Source organism: Chaetura pelagica, unplaced genomic scaffold, assembly GCF_000747805.2.
Source record: "Chaetura pelagica isolate M959 unplaced genomic scaffold, ChaPel_1.0 scaffold112, whole genome shotgun sequence".
NCBI lineage: Eukaryota > Metazoa > Chordata > Aves > Apodiformes > Apodidae > Chaetura > Chaetura pelagica.
Window position 1 is genome coordinate 622,342 of NW_009952798.1, and position 14,483 is coordinate 636,824.

At 41.4% G+C, this 14,483-nt stretch overlaps 1 protein-coding gene across 1 annotated transcript in view; it reads left to right on the top strand.

Moving 5' to 3' along the window:
• Nucleotides 1–14,483, top strand: part of ZNF365 (zinc finger protein 365) — a 38,434-nt gene that overhangs the window by 7,081 nt on the left and 16,870 nt on the right. The window lies entirely within an intron of this gene.

Below are 14,483 nucleotides of genomic sequence, written 5' to 3' on the forward strand. Positions count from 1 at the left end.
TACACTTATTTAAAATAAAATAAAATACAGGTAGAAGGAAAAATGGGCAAGCTTTGTTGCTTCATCAGGATTTCACATAGATGCTCAGCAGTTCTGTTTGCCCCCTGACATTTGCCACCAGGGCACAAGGAAATCTTCAAGGAAAATCATGAACTTCATGTATTCCTCAGTGGAAGGCAGAGAACAGGGAGCTCTGCTTCCCTCCAAAGTGTTCAAGTTTCACCCCAAGGCAGAGACAGCAGCAGCAGCCATCCTCAGTGCCTGTCTCCATCTTGGGCCACCTTTGTGAGGGTAGGGAGGCATTCAGATACTCATCAAGTAACTTCGTATCATCCTGAAGTCTACTGCATACCATTAGCAGGACACATGCCACGACTGGGAAGCCAGGTTATATATTATAGACACTATGGCTTTTCCCATTTTTAGATACTCTCCGCTGCTCTTTAGCTACTGCAACTTTCTCAAAAAACCTCCTTCTGGACTACTTACAGCAGAGGGATCCCATCAGGGAGCCAAAAGGCTTTTGTTTAATCAAGGTACAATCCTTACAAGCTGCATATGGACAGCCAAGATACCTAAGGGTGGCTTTGAGGGAGATCAAAAGGAAAGTCTCCATGTGATCCTTGTGCTTCATGCATCCCAGAGGAAGCCTCACATTCCTCTCTCTGCTGCTGAGTTCAGGATTTCAGACACATCAGTTGAGACCCATCAAAAGAGGGGGAAGAAGAGATGCCAAAACAGAGTGCCCTTTTGTTTCACAGCAAGACATAATCTCTTAAGGTGTGGTCTGGCCTCTCCTGAATCAATCAGGGATGGGATTTGAGCCTCAAAAATCTCCAAGTCTTTTCTGGGGCTACAGAGAAAAACTAAAAACAAGAACATGTCTTGGAAAGACCAGTCTTTAAAATTAAACCAAACAAGTGAAAGTTTCAAGTTAACTGAACTGCATTATTGTCAAATCAATGCTTGACCAAAATAAGTGAGAAGGAGCTCCAGTCTCAACAAATATCAATGGCTGAAACCTTTTGATGAGTTTTCTGTAAACTATGGGAGCAGCTGGAAAGGACAGCCTTTACCATAAAGATAAACAAGCTTTACTATAGATAAATAAGGAAAGAAAAAATGCAATTTTGCCTTACCAATATTCATTCACCAACTCACAAGATAAGGTGCTACCACAGAAAACTAATCCAGGATGTAAAATAGACACACTGAAATGCTTTCCACCCAGCATGATCCCGAGCAGTTCAGCACTCCAAATTAGATGTCAGAGCAACCCCCGCTGGTTCAAGTTTTCCAAAAACACTCCCTGTGAGACTACCAACAGCTGTCCTGGGTGTGCACCAAAGGGGTTTTGTTGTTAGATGGATGCATTAAAAATCACTGCAAGAGGACAAGTTATGGCCGAACCTATTTCAGACAATCAGCATCTCTAAAGTCATTTTTGCTGATGGTGTAGACAGCTCTCAAGAACCTGTGGCTGCTTTCCAAGAATTTTAGATGCTAATTAGCATGGTTTTGCAGCACAGTCTGTTCAGCAAATCTCAGTCTTAGCAAGTACCAAAATGTGACTACTAATAGCATAAACAGCCCATGCCTGCAGCCCTCACATGTTCCTACTGACATTGACTGGAATTGGAACCCTTAAGAAATTGGTGGGAGTTAAATGTGTAGGACTCAGCCCTAATTAACGTATCTTCTCAAGCTCAGTGCATATCTTCTCTGGTTCAAATGCCCCCGTTTTCCACTACATTAGAAACCTATCACTGCAAACTCTGGCCTTTCACACTTTTGCACCTGCTTTGGTTCTCTTTCACATTCACTTCCCAGAGACATTAGGTTTTCTTCTTTTTATAAAATCAAGCTTCATAATTCCATTGATCTGTTAGTTGCTTAATTAAAAACCCTAAACATTTCACTAAACCTATAGTCCTTTCTCTTAAGGGAACATGCAACCGAAGCTTTAAATGGCATTTCTGCAAGTGTTGTATGAGGCGAGATGTTCTCTCCATGCTCCAAGCCTAACTCCAGCTATGCTGCCCTGCTGCCGCAGAACAACACATGCTAACTTGGAATGAAGAAGGCTCTGCACCTCTTCATTGACGGCAAAGAAACCCCAGGCACAACCTCCAAAACAAGGAAAATCCTGCAGTCACTGCTGCACTAGTACAGAAAAGCCAGATGGGGGTAGGGTGAATTAAATAAGGGTCTGTATCCTGCCTTCTGGGGTTGCTTAAGTGAATTTTTGTTTTCAGATTAATCACACCTTCACACCATCCTTTTATTTGCCACTCTATTTGCATTGCAAAGCATTTGGCTTCCTTCTAGTATCAGGGAAACTGGTAAGATCATTGTCTGTCTAAATCAGCGTTCTGCCTGAATGTTACATCAGCATATTATTTTAAATGTTAGGCCCATCATTTTGGTTTAGCATGTACAAGATGTCTACACCTACTCTTGACAGTACTGCAGTATTTTTCTTAATCTTTTAGTTCCCACAGCTTGCTACACCTACTCCTTGAATATCATCAGAGTGTGCCAGTAGGAATCTATTAAATTCCAATTCAGATTTCTCCTAAATGGAAATATATGGAGATTTGTACTGGATGCATGGAAAATAATTTGGAGGGTTTTTAATAACTGATGTCTACTTATTTATTATTAAACTGAAAAGCAAACTGTTGCCTCTGATTGCGTGCCACTGACCTTCATTACCATGACACATGACCACAATAGATTGGTTAAATGGGCAGAGACTTTGGAATATAGGGTGTTTCTCTGAATGATTACTGAAGCCAGGCCCAAGTTACAAGGCCACATTGTTAGCTTGGGTAACTCCTTTCTCCACTTCAGCCTGCTCAGGTCAGTTGATGTCTTAATATTCACTTTGCTGGGCTGAAGGTCAACATGGAGTCCTACATAACAAATTAATTATAGGTAATTGTGTCATGCACATCTGCTCCAGTTTCGACTAGATAAGGTGCAGCTTAATCTTCTAGTCAACGATAGTGAGCCTAACCCTACCAAGGTGAAAGTCATAGCGAAAGAAAAGCTTGTAGGTTCTATTTTACCTAACTGGACAGTCTGAAGTACGTATCTTCTCTAAGGTAGTTGTGGAGTCAGACAATTCAGATGTCATCCTCAAACATGCAGGTGCCTAAATTAGCTAGGATGCATCAGCCTTACCCTCCTCTGATAATGAGACACAGAGGCCAGAATAGCTTAGAGTACAATTTCAGGTGTTCTCAGATTAGTTTTACCCTAAAACCTAGCTCATCTTCTGCTCAGTGTTTTTAATATTCTGCAGTCCTCCTTCAGCTGCTGTAGTGCTCCAAATGGCACTGGGGCTACATCTCCATGTGATGCTTTCCTAGAATGTTTATGGCACCATTAACAAAACACTGATACAGGTGCTTCAATGAACTATTCTGTTGTTAGTTTCATATTCCTGCAGGATTTCTAAAATTAAGAGTAAAGGCTGAAAAAGCACAATTAATTATTTTTCCTTTTTCCAGAGAAGAGTCCAGAAACTGGCTCTGCCCAGTAGTCCTGATGTCAATCCCATCTTGAAATGCCTCCAGATTAAATTGGTGTAGCCTCTCTAAATCACCTATCTAAACGGAGTCAACACACTCAAAATAAGTTTCATAACAGAAATATTAAGTTTCAAAAAATCCATCCCCATGTGACTTTGGAAAACAATTTCTGAGCTCAAACCTGAAAACCTTAAAAATCAAGCACTGCATTACTTGATTCTGCAGCTCGATGATCCTCTATGTCTTAAAGTTGCTCATGCACAAGATGCTAAGAGTGGTTAATTGAGGTAAACCAGACACTTGGGAGTCACTTGTTCCTGCTTGGGAGACCAGGGACACTGGTTTTGAGGACAATTCACAATTTGAAGCCACTGTGGTCCCCACCAAGGATTGGATTGAACCCCATCAGAAGTATCCTGTTGGACAAAGATCCTCACAGGTGATTGGTGGCTTCACTAGATTTCCTCCAGTTAGGAAGGCACTTAACACAAACACAGAGTGTCTAACAAAGCATGAGTTTTGCAGCCTTTCCCTAAGTTTAGAAATGAGTATGATCTCTCTTTTATATGTGACTTCCTATCTCCACAGCAGTTGAAGGAACAAAACTGCCTGTATTCCTTTTGCCACCAAAGTTGGTTCAAGTTGGCTACTTGGATCCACCGTTAATAGGGGAACATTTACAAAGAGAGAGAGTAATGGTATCTATAAAAAAATTATACTCCTCTGTTACCCAGAGGTCCTTTCAATATTGAAAGGTTGTTCAGTATGAAAAGGATTTCTTAGAGGATTTACACTGCCACTCCAGTGGATACCTTTATGTCAGGATTTCTCTGTTGGGTCCTGTTTCATTTCTTATGCATGTACTGAAGGTAGCATTTGATGTATAAAATACCCAGTCTAAGACAGGTGCATGCAAATGTTTACTAGTGAAGTCACCATTTTGTGTCACAGGAGAATGTAACTGGTCTTTTATGATTTCTCCTAATTTAATCTTGCACAGGCAAGTGAAAAGTCACTGTATCATTCAAATGGTTGCCATTTTGAATTTGAAAGAGGGAATAAGTGCACTGACAATATCACAAATGTAAAGATAAACTCCTATAAGAGAAAATAATGATGGAAAATTACTTTCCTTTTGATGGCCAGAGAACTGCCATCTGCTGGGAGAGCAGATGTGAGCCCACTTCTGGTAGCAATTTCCCATGAAAAAGGGGAGACTCTTCAGTTACCTCTCAGGGTGGGCATCGGATTTCTTCTTCAAAGGTGAATACAGGCTGGGTATTTGCAGATGGTATCTTTTTTTTTTTTTTCCCCCCACAATTTAGACTATCTCTGCAGAAGACCATACTTGGCAAATGGTCTCTGCCTGAAGTGAGTTTGTAGTCTGGTCTTATTTTTCCGAAGTGGAAATTTTTTTCTCTTTAAGGGGAGAAAAATGTCACAGATGTGTGGTCTTGAGGCTAAGCAACATAAGGCACCCTCTGGGCAGCCACAGGTGTTCCAGTTCCCCCTGCATTGCAGTATCACTACAGAAGTAAACAGTGACTGTCCCTTACCAACAGACATTTTGAGATGACAGCTGTCATCCCAAATAACTGAGGCACAAAACTCAAGACTGGTAAGACTACTGAACCAAACACTATTTCTTTGCATTTCACACACTTTGGGGTTGTTTTGATCCTGCCACAGGGAGATTATTCAAAGGGGCATGGGGAGGAATCTGTAGTTTACTGGAAACTCCCACTTTGCCCTCAGAAATGTTTCTCATCAGTAAGCACTTGGTTTGTCTCAGTAGTTTTTCCAGTTACACTTAGAGCTATAACTGTCTATAGCTCTGTATTTCTTCCTGCCTTGCCACAAAGTGATGGTTTTCCTGCATTTTTCTAAGTCCTTAGCTGGGAACCAGCTGCATAAATGGGCATTTTTCATAAAGATTAGGCCAAGAGAGAGAGCTAAAACAAGAAAGATTAAGGTAAATGTTATTTCATGAAAATAACACAGTAAAACCCAAATTATTTCTCATTACTATTTATGTACTTTTTAAAAGCCACATAACTATTTGTGGTTGGAAATTTCTATCAGAGGTTTTAAGCCTGGTCCTTGAGGAAAACCTGGCTTGTAATTATGCAATTATGTCCTGTTTCTCACAGAAACAGATACTGAAAAACCACTGAGCAGTTCATCCACTCAAGTGTTTAGATGGAAGAAAAACATCCACAGGGATACAAATGTTTCTGTTTTTAGAAATGCCAGTTAGTTGTCCATTCCAAGCATCCCTAGTCCCTGATCTCCACCAAAACTGTTGTTTTTCCTGTTACTCCAGTTCCCCTTGAAGTCAAACCACAGGAAGAAGATGACATTGGGCTATAGCTATGTTCTCCTCAATGCTAGATGGAAACATTCAACAGTTGGACTTGATGATAATAAAGGTTTTTTTCAACAGATGCAGTTCTATGATTTCTTGCTAAATATAGTACTTTTTGCCTAATAAGTAGACTCATTTTTATTCACCATTATGAAAAAATGGGTTGAATAGCAAACATGAGTATCTGCATTTTACCTGAGGTTCATTTGTCAGAGATTTCTATCATCCTTCTAAACATTTCACAGCCTGTTAAATGAGCTGAGACGACGCTTCTTGTCACTGTTGGCATTTTAAATTACACATAATGGTAACAATAAATAGTATCTCATGTTTTTTACAGACAATTTCATCTGGAAGAATAAAACACCTAGTTCTGCCTGGATGCATGTTTGACTTACACACATGCACACATTCACTTGCTTATTTTAAAAACCAATTTCAGTCCTACAAAGCTATTTCTAGCACTTGATTCTAACCGTGTGTTTGTACAGCGTGATCAAAATGCAATCAGGTTGTTTAAAGAAAACCCAACAAATAGCAAGCAAAATTTTTTGTAACAGGTTCTTTAAGCAGCTATTGCAGACCCAAAGGGAATGTTGTCCAAGTCTGATCTGGGACACAGACAGTCACCTTTTAAAGATAATTCCCAAATACATGTATGCAAACAGTGTTTGTGCACTAATGCCTGAAATAGGCAGTTTTAACCAATAAGATAAAATCTCTGTTTTCTCTTATTCTGGCCTGACTTAGTAATGTCTTCCCTGACCGCATCCATCAACAATCTCTGCTACACTGAGTCATCCTTCTTACACATATATGCATTACATTTTACGGGGGAAAATGTAAGCAAAAGCAAACCACTAACATAAAGACCATTTTTACTTCATGTATTTTACAATGGGGACACTCATACTACGGTCTTAATTTTTTAAGAACAGCCCTACTCTTTTATACAGTCCCTTCCAGACCTGTATCAGCTTTCACCTTTAATACACCAGCCCAGGAAGAAGCTTTAAAAGGCACATGTGGACTATTGCTCCTCAGCTGCCCTTTGTGTCTCTCTGTCTCTCCCCAAACCTTCTTCTCTTGCCATACTTTTAATGAGGGGCTTGTTCTTAAACACACACATGTTGTTACATCTGCCTGCTACACAGACAAGTACATGCTCTTGCTGAATTGATTTAAACAGGCAATTGGCACCAACAGGCACTGCAGCACCCAGAACTTCATTGGCAGCTTTCATGCAGGCAGTACACACACCGCTCATCTGAACAGGTTTTTCTCATCACCACCGCAGTCACACACATTTTTAGGCATTCCTTCTAAATTATCTTAACCTGTGGCATTGCTAAGTTGGCAGAGAACAACTACATCTTTGACCATTTTAGGAGGTAATAACTTTCAAACATAATTGAGACCACATTGGTTTACCATACAGGCAACTGAACTTGACCAGAAGTCACCTCGACAGTCAGCTAGGAAGTCATCCATAGTAAACAGGCTTCTCCAGGATATGTATCTGAGGGCTCAAAGATGTTTTTACAGGACAAATCGTTTTCTTGTTGCTAATGGCTTTGCCTCTGCGCATTTCTGAACTACATTTACTGATCTATTCACATAGCCTGAGCTTAGGATAAAATGTTCCAGCAGAGAACAGAAAGCTGACAGTGTGCCCTAAATGGGTAGCATGGCAGCTTTTGTGTTAGCCTTGGAAAGAAACTTGGGAAAGTTGGGAAATCTCACATGCTGGAAAGGCTCACCTGAATTTAACATAGGAATTAGTCAGTCTGGAGATGGAAGTAAGCCTATTTGGGCTCTGTTTCTGCTCACTGTGGGAGGATCTGAGGCTACAAATTACATAAAGAGCCATCTGGGGTGCAAGAAATTTAAGGAAAAGATAGAATGCAGCACACTACAATAGTACTTCTTTTTTCCTTTGGTGAAGACACATTCCAGTTTCCAGTCTCCTCTGAAGCTGACAGTGTCTAGTCCCACAGCCTTCAAGACCTACTGCATGAAAACCAGGAGTGTATGTGAAAACACCTGGTTTTGGGAACCAGCTGTTACTTATCTTTCAAATCAACAGTCTTCTTATGATTTCACTACCAATACAGCAGTGGCAGGAGCACAATATTTCCTAAAGACTATGCCTTTTATTTACTTAATCTTCCCAAGGATGCATACAATTAAGATTGGCTAGAACACGGAGTTGTCTATTTGTTTGCCAGCTCATCGCCCTTTTTAGTCCTTGTGAATGAGAATCTGCCATTGTTTTCAGAGCCTTCTTTTGAACCTGTTTTGGGTGTAAAATCATTAGCTCACCACCAGTGCATTCAAAGTGGTTAATATTAAAGATGATCCATCACCTTGCTCTGGGCACTGCAGATTTAGCAGTTGCAATGGGTAGCATTCATTGTAACAAAAATAAAATTGTCTTTTGAAGGACAATGAACTCCTGCCTCATTGTGCACTACACAAGACATGGTTTTAACATTTGGCACAAAATACCCAATGTAACTAAAGGCCAATTCTGCAGTAATCTAGCACCTAACACTCCCACAATATGTGCCATTTAGACAAGAGCAGGGGCTGCAACAAGGGAAAAATGATGCTTTGCCTTCATGTTGGCCCTGTGTGCTCAGGTGAATTTCACCCCGTGTCGAGCAAATTTCTCTCAATGATATATGCAGCCTGTTGCAGAAGAGGCAAAGGACTTCAAAATGACTGCAGCCACTTGGTTTTTCTTGTTCAGTCTGAGCTGTTGTTTAACTGTGACATGAATACTGAACATTGCCAGCAACGCTAAAACACCAGAAAGAACCAGCATATAGGAACTAGTAAGTGCTCTGTACTTTCCTTCTAAGTCCATCCCTTTATTGCAGATCATGGGGTCCTTTTCTTCATCATATAGGATAGCTGTTGGTTTAAGTGTCTCACTCTGCAGTTACTTTGAAGCCCACTAACTCCCTGCATTTGGTGTCCTGCCCCTGCCCAATTGCAGAAACCTCCAGCCTACCAGTCATTCCCCCAGGAAAGCAACAGTTGATGCCCCAGACCTTTACACGTAGTGCTAACTAGAAAAAGAACTGCTCATATGAATATCTGAAAGGAGAAGACAGGAGGTAAGAGGAGACGGTGGGAAGGAATAGAAGCAATTTTCCCTAAACATCTAATAAAATAAATGTATTTTCAGATGGTATCAAAGATGCAGATCAGAATTGCCTTCTGTATTCCTTTGTGATACCCACCACAGCTGAGAACTGTTCTTTTTATGTCTCTGCTTTTGCAAATGAAAAATGTTTAAAATCCCAACACATAGGATTAGGCATGAAACCGAGCTAATTAGTTACAAATGGCAATTCTCAGTCCTTTCATGGTCTTTCGGGGCACTTTTTTAACTTGGGAAATCAGTGCAATTTATTTCATACGTATATCCTCGAACATGGAAGGCATGTGACATGACCTTTTAAAAGTGATATTCCTTACCATCCAATGTCAGTTGCAGCAAAAAACGCTATCAGAATGAAATACATTGAAATTCTCTTTTGCTGGTGTGCTTTGTGCTCTTCTTTCCTTTGGAGAAAAATGTCTATATTTTAATAAGTCCCAATGAGAAAAAAAGGCTTTGCTGCAGGGAGAATTCTTTCTTTAGAAGTTATTCTGACATTTTTGCTGCCTTTCACTCTATTTTTTTGAGTGGGGCAGCTTATTCCAAAAATGAATGACCCCCTTTCTGCAGCAGAGTGTATCTCATTTGGGAAGAGCTCCAGGAACAGCAATTGCTGTACACCTCTGTGCTCTGTTCCGTCTTCTTTCAATGTGTACGTCCAATACCTAATCCCACAATTAATACCTGAAGGGGAACTCAAGTGCTAGACAGAGCTGGTGTATGCCAGGCCAGTTTGTTGCAGCCATGTAAAACATCCTGTCCCAGTTGGAGAGCCATGCTAGGTTAGTCCCTCACTGCCACCAGTGATGTCCTTACCCTGTTCAACTGCTGTTACTTGTCCCCAAGTACCAAACCTGAAGGGGTCCCAGCACTGCTGCCAAATTGCTGTGCAAGATTTCAAAAGGCTGCCATTGTGGAGAGCAGGAGCAAGTTGGCTTTATTAAAAGGCTCCAGCTCATTCTTGTGCACATTACAACTTAGAGCTGAGACTTTGATCCACTGAGTAAAGGCACTGGAAACTCAGCATGTTCCTCTTCCCCTTCAAAATGTACAGAGTAACCCAGTTGGAATGCAAGTCCTGCCAACTTTTCCTCTCTTGAGAGGTGTTAGTTGCATTTTCTTTATCCTTCTAACTAACTGAAGTAACTTTTTTTTAGGAAAAATCAAAATGGATGAAGTGCAGGCCAAACCCACTGCCAACACTCCTCCCCATCTCTTTCTTCTTCTGTATTTGGAAAATATGCCTGCAGCCCAGTCACACCTGACAGCTCTCGCCAGGAGTGAGCTAAATGGTACAAAACAACACAAAAGAGAATGCTTTGTTCTCTTTTTTTTATCCTGAAAAGCATGCAATGGTGTGGATAGAGAAGAGAAAAGCTAAACAACTGAAGTCAGCTCCAGCCAGAGGTTACCTAGGGGAACACTAATGACATTGGAGAGTCAGCAGAAAGGCTGCAAGCAGCCTGAAATGGGGCAGGATAAGCTGCAGCACTCTCACAGCACGCTGCCTCTCCTGTTGCCGTGACAACAAAACTCATTTGAAAACACAGCCTCTACTTTTTTTTATTATTTCAAAAGATGGTAGATCTTCTAGACTTTCAGTGACCAGATCTGAGCCCCCCTAAAGAGCAGAAGGCAAAAACTAATCAGCACCGAACAGCTACACAAACCCAATGCGGACATTGACGCTCTCTTCCTGTTCACTCTCTCTGCAAATGGAGTGTTTAGCCATCAGTATCCTGGAAATGCACCATGGAAAGGCTCTTTCCTACTAAGTGGGTATGAGTGCCCGTGACAGTAAAATAAACTTGGTTGTGTGTTTGATGTACCCTGAATATATCTGCATGCATGAGTTGCAGTGTAAGGCTCCACTACTACAGAAGTCACTAAAGCAATCCTTACAAGATTCTAAGGTCTTTCCTTAGATTTTTTTTACTCACTTGTTACTTCTTCTCAATATACAGAGAGAGAGGAAATGGTAAATATTAAATACAGATAAGCTTCATCAGCTCAAATCATGACCTGCATCTGTCATGTCATTTCCCAGCATACAAATTAACTGAGCTGAATAGACATACCTATTTCAGGCACAGGTTTTGCAGCAGGATGGTGGAACTGTGCTGCTTGCCAGAGCCAAAAGCACAATCCCATCTGCATGCAGTTGTGTGCATCTATCTTTGTATACCCATGTATAGTTCAGTAAAACTTCTCCAACAGAAATTCTGTCCCCAACAGAAATTCTGTGCAGATTCACATCTCTTCTAAACTGGGTAGATCAAACAGTGAAGACCTGGCTGAGGAGTACTGGCATGAAGGGGAGACACAAAAATTTCTCACAGAAATTTCTGACACTCCTTTCCAAAGCAAACCAGTACACAAGCAATGCAAATCAGAGGCTGCTGAATGCAGCTAAACTGATCCTGGGGAATCCAATTCTATGCCACAAGAAAAAGGCTCCCACAAACTTGTCAGGACTGTGAGCCTGAAGGGGAAGGAAGGCAGCTGCAAGCAAAACCAAAACTGATTCACCTATTTTCCTTGTCTAGGATGAGAAAAAAAAAAAATCAAAAGATAAACAACTTTGGTAACTCTTGAAAAGCAAACTGATCTTATAATTTCTAGCCCCCTTCTGGAAAGCAGAATTATCAGCAAAACAAAATTTATTTCACTTTTGAAATGTGTTTTTAAACTTGTAGAAACTCTCAAATTAGGAAGAGGATAGGTAATCAGTTTCCACCAAAAATCAGAAACTAAGGGACAACAGATACCAATCACTACCTGAAAAAAAAGCTGAATATACTGAGTATTCCACCTTTCTTTCAGCACCAGGTAGGTTGGTACATGCTGGTTTTATTTAAATAACTTTCATCCTTCTGGAAATCTTACTGCAAAGTTTTTAAAGAGATCTTGAAAGAGACGTGCATACAAATACTCTGGATAATGCCTCCCCAGCGCTTGGCAAAATTTCAGGGATGAGTCAGACATTATGGCTGTGTAAATTTGGGCTTTGTGTTAAGCTATAGTGTAAGATTCTACCCACTTCCAATTTAAATCACAGGGGATGAGGCTCAGACATGTAATGGTTGTTGTACGTCCTCCACTGTAAAAAGCATATGTATTGATATATCAAAGGGAGACTGTTCTCTGAATGCTGAGAGAAGGATGGGACTGCACATCCAGATAGGAGCACCAGTAGATAACTAAAGAGATGAGAAGTAGGATCTCAATCCCACAAAGCAAATATTTAGAGTGCAAATAAATCCTGAGAAATCTTGAAAGATTTGCTGGGGCTAGATGGTTGCTAGTCAGCTGGAGGGGGCGGGTGGGTGTCAGCTCTTGTAAATGCAGGTGGAGCAGCAGGCAGCATCCCTCCAGGCTAAGTTCAACTCACTGGTATAGCATTCATCTGCAACTTTGAGCATCAACACTGAGTACCTTTCCCTGATGTGGAGAAGGTGGAAAGGCAACGGGCACAACAGAGAGAGATAATGGACAACAAAGGACAACAGCAAAGAAAGTGGGGACCAAAAGAGTGTCACACCCATACATCTGATCCTGCCAATGTTGGTGTCCTTCACAAAAACAGTCAGGACACCCAAATCTGGAGACAAGAACAGTTCAAAACTATTTCTCCCTGACCTCTCTTCTGATTTTTGGTACCACTTGATGACAAAAGAAGGGAAAATCACCACATTTAGACAAGATAATCCAGGACAACTAACTCATGTAAAATGTTGCAGCCTGGATGGCAGCCCACACACTTTAGAGATTAGCTGAAACTCTAAAATGCAATTTGAGTAACTTCCTTTGATGTGCCATCTGGTGAATCGTTTACTGGGAATGTCTTAATCACATCAAAGGCATCTATCAATGTGCATGGATTTTCCCAGTATCTAGGACTCTGCCTATATATTGCACTCAAGGAACAGATATATTAATACCAAATGAAACTTTACCACAGTGCTTTCTCCAACAGTAATTAAAAAACCCCGCAGCATATTACCACTATGGCCTCAAGCAGTAGATTTTATAAGAACAATATTTCACTATTACCTCAAAAAGGCTGCTAGTCTAGTTTCTGAAAATGTGTAAAAATAGACACACATCTGTGGCATTGAAAAAAAGCTGAGAAGCATATTCCCCTACTGAAGGGACCCACTGGCAGCATGATGTAACACCAGTAACATCCACTCCTCATACTCAAAATGGAAATCCCATTTCTACTGACTCCACTTACAGAAAAAAAAAATAAATCTTCCTGGCTACTAATACAGTTTTAAAAAACCCCACATACTATTATATTCAGTATTTGTAGCACATTCATCAGTGACCTGGATGAAGGGACAGAGTGTACCTTCAGCAAGTGTACTGATGATGCAAAACTGAGAGGACTGGCTGATAAACCAAAAGGCTGTGTTGCCATTCATTAAGACCTGGACAGGTTGGAGAGTTGGGCAGAGAGGAACTTCATGAAGTTTAACAAAGGCAAGTGCACCTTTGGATCCTGCACCTAGGGAGTAATAACTCTGTGCACCAGAACAGGTTAGAGACTGACCTGTGGGAAAGCTGTTCTTCAGAGAAGGACCTGGGAGTCCTGGTGGACAAACAAGATAACCATGTGCCCCTGTGACCAAGAAGGCCAAGAGTATCCTCGGGTGCATTAAGAAGAGTGTGGCCAGCAGCCTGAGGGAAGTTATCCACTTTTATCTGCCATGGTAAGGCCACATCTTGAGTGCTGTGTCCAGTTCTGGACTTCCCAGTTCAAGAAAGGCTAGAAACTACTGGAGAGAGTCCAGTAGAGGGTTATGAGAACGATATGGGGACTAGAGCATCTCTCTTACGAGTGAAGGCTGAGAGACCTATTCAGCCTGGAGAAGACTGAGAGATCTTATCAATGCTTAAACATATCTAAAGGGTAGCCAATAAGATGATGGGGCAAGACTCTTTTCAGTGGTGCCCAGCAACAGGACGAGGGACAATAGGCACAAACTCCAACACAGGAAGTTCTGTCTGAACATAAGGAAAAACTATGATGGTGACAGAGCACTGGAACAGGCTGACCAGAAAGGCTGTGGAATGTCCTTCTCTAGAGATACTCAAAACCCGTCTAGATGCAACCGTGCACAACCTGCTCTAGGTGAATCTGCTTTGGCAGGGGTTTGGACTACAAAATCTCCAGAAGTCACATTTCCAATCCTTAACCACAACATGATGCTATATCCCCAGAAAGACATGGCCAGGCTATATCTATTTGCACGTATCATTCTCGTCTTGCAGCTTAAACGATTTTAATTGTTAATCCTTCAGCATCTTCCGCACACACCTCTTGGACAGGGTCCTGCAAACCCTCCCGAATCCCAACCGGCAGGGCCCAGGCAAGCGGGCTCCGGGAGGGGAGCGGCCCGGCTCGGCT